The sequence below is a fragment of the Oncorhynchus gorbuscha genome, unplaced genomic scaffold (assembly GCF_021184085.1).
Source record: "Oncorhynchus gorbuscha isolate QuinsamMale2020 ecotype Even-year unplaced genomic scaffold, OgorEven_v1.0 Un_scaffold_1549, whole genome shotgun sequence".
Taxonomy (NCBI): Eukaryota; Metazoa; Chordata; class Actinopteri; order Salmoniformes; family Salmonidae; genus Oncorhynchus; species Oncorhynchus gorbuscha.
The window spans coordinates 131,306-134,425 of record NW_025744794.1 but is presented as its reverse complement, the minus strand read 5'-3'; the positions used below and the strand labels follow the sequence as shown (position 1 = coordinate 134,425).

The following is a 3,120-nucleotide window of genomic DNA, read 5'->3' as shown; positions in this document are numbered from 1 at the left end:
TGAAACGTAATGTTCAGTTAAGATATGTATTTAGATATTGGTTCCCTTACCCTGTCAGCAGTCTATAAACTGCTCTTAGTCTGTGTCACACTGACATTGCTCATCCATATATTCATGTATTCTTAATTCCAGTCCTTTACTTAGATTTGTGTGTTTAAGGTATTTGTTGTGAAATTGTTGTATATTACTTGTTAGATATTGCTGCACTATGAGATGTTCAAGCATTTCACTCCACCCATAGTAACATCTGCTGAACACGTGTATGTGATCAATACAGTTTGATTTGATCTGATTTCTAATGAGTGACTGCAATCCACACTTTGGTTTCGGTGGTCACTGTCAACAAACAAGAATGTTATCATTTTCAGACAAACACATTACTTCCTTCAGCACACTACTACAACAGTGTGACTGTCTTGGAATAAAATGTTCAATATATTACCTTTAACATCCTCTGTGTTGTGTGCTTATAGTTTAACCATTGATATGTTCTAGGTCATTTTGAGAACTTAAGGAGCATCAGGTACTGCTGGAATGTCTACCAATAGCATGTCCATCTTTATGTGATAAATTACACTGGTCACTGTTCAAAACATTTATAAAGTATTAAGAAGGTATGAATAGTCCTCACTTTAGATTAGAGACTGCAAAACGACTTTACTAATGATTAGTACATGGTTAATAAGGATATTTATTAAAATTATTATGAATGATCTGCTGAATAAATAAATGTGTGAATAACTAGCTTAATAAAACAAATGTGGGACTATTGATACATTAATGATGAATAAGCCATTTACTGTGGGTGGAAGCTCATCATAGACGTAGAATGTATGCACATGACTGTAAGTCGCTTTGGATAAAAGCGTCTGCTAAATGGCATATATTATTATTATTATTATTATTATATTACTAATCCATTATACATTCTTTATTACAAAGTGTTAATATGAAGTGTTACCGATCTCTATATCAATTCAGACTCCACAGCATCTGAGAGCTTCTCTGGTGTGACCCCTGACCTGGCAGCAGTGATGTAATGAGTGTGGAGGTAGTGAGAGTAATGGTAGTGAGAGTAGTGGTAGTGAGAGAAGTGGTAGTGTCCATACCCAGTATGTTGAGGTTAAAGTGCCTGCTGTGGTTTCCTGAGCTGTTGTGTTGAATCATTAGTGGATAGAGTAGTTATTTATACATGTGATAATACCTAACTGACTAACATTTAACAAATGTGGAAGTAATGATTAATAAATGTTGAGCAAACTGTAAATGCCTTACAAATGGTTTATTACTGAATGCAATTATAAAGTGTTACCCAAAGTTGCATATTCTTAAATTTGACCATCAACTATTTACACAATACACCATAGAGTTATACTTGGATGTTATCTGATATCATGCATATTGTACATTTACATTTTACTGCACTTGTTGAAGTGAGCCACGAAACTCTAGAAGGGCAATTCCAGTCCTCGGTGGCCTGATTGGTGTCACACTTTTCCCCCATCCCTAGCTAACACATGTACTATGAAAACATTTGTACTATGAACGCCTTAAGTTCAGAGTTAAAATATGTTTAGCTGTCACTTTGAAGCATGGATAAAAGAAAGCATAAATGATTGGATTAATTAAGGAATTAACAAGAGGCAGAAAGCCGATGATAACTGAGAATAAATTGTCAATTACAAAAGTAAAAAAGAAAACAAATAGAAATGGAATCCAACAATTGAAATAGTTGAAAACAACAATAGACAGAGTTTTTGTTGCTTTTCTCTCAGACTTATTTGCCTGTACAGTTTTAACACCTGACACACTGGCAGCCTCTTTTGAAAAACATTTCTGGCCTGTGATCTGGCCACCACAAAGATTTTCAAATAAAGTGTTAAAATAATAGAGCAAGGGACAGCCATTGTAATTACAATGTCGATGATATTAACCCAGGTTATTCCTTCAACAATAAAACATTCTTTCAAACACCTACTGGGTACCTGTACATTGACAACGTTTTTTACAATAGCAGCTCGGTATATGATACAACAACACCAGGTAATGGATATACAACACATCATTCTTGTTGTTGTTATTTTAGAGTGGTACAATAAGGGATCACACACAGCAACATAGCGGTCAATAGATATCAAGACCAAATTACCCAGAGATAAAGAAGTACATAAAAAAGTAATGTAGATATGAAACACACAGAAATATTCTCCAAAACCCCAGCATGATTCCATTAATGCGACAGTCACTACTGGTATCACAATCAGTCCCACCAGGAGATCTGACGCAGCCAGAGAGAGGATGAGCAGGTTGGTTGTAGTGTGGAGCTGCTTGAAGTGAGAGATGGAGATGATCACCAGTAGGTTCAAAAAAATACTGTAACTGCTGAAATCAATGAGAAGAAGATGTACAGTGTTATGTAGATAGATGTCGATAGCAAAGCCTTTCTGCATGAAGAGTTTCCGTCTTGAAAACAGTACTGAACATCTTCATATTTCTCCATTTGTAACAAATGCTGAGGTCCTGCTGCTCCTGCTTGGTTCTGTGTGTGACCTTCTCAGGTCCGCCTTTTGACTAACTCTGAGCTCTGCCTCTCTATTTATCCCTGAGCTACTGACACTCCCCTCCCAGGAGCCTCTCTGTGCACATACACACACACGCACTAACAAATGGTTAGATAAACAAATAATTTGTGAAAACATGATGTAATGTATGACAGGATTGGATGTTTCTGTGCCCACCTAGCCTGTCCTTCAGCCTTACTAATAGTCAGAGACGATAGAAAGGTACAGTTAGTCAACTGAGCATTTTAATGTGGAAAATATAGCAAGTGTGATGTTTTGGTCACTCAAAGGCTATTTTACTTTGGAAACTGTGTAAAACTAAATGTTTTGGGCGATGTCAGAGCTCATTTTGGACCATAAGCCACAACCTCAGGACACATGATGGCACACCACATGTCAGCTGGTCAGTGTGTAGGAAAGTTGACAATAGGGAAGTTGATGAGATAGCATAAGATTATGGTGTACATGCTAGTAGCAAATGCAATCAAAATAGTGGCATTCCATAGGAACGTTCCATAGACCATCAAAATGTCATCTGAACTGATATATTAATACATCA

The 3,120-nt window shown here is 36.6% G+C and overlaps 1 pseudogene; it reads right to left on the bottom strand.

The window, feature by feature from the left end:
* Positions 1–1,841: 1,841 nt before the first annotated feature.
* Positions 1,842–2,500, bottom strand: LOC124017104 (annotated as a pseudogene).
* Between the last annotated feature and the right edge of the window lie 620 nt (positions 2,501–3,120).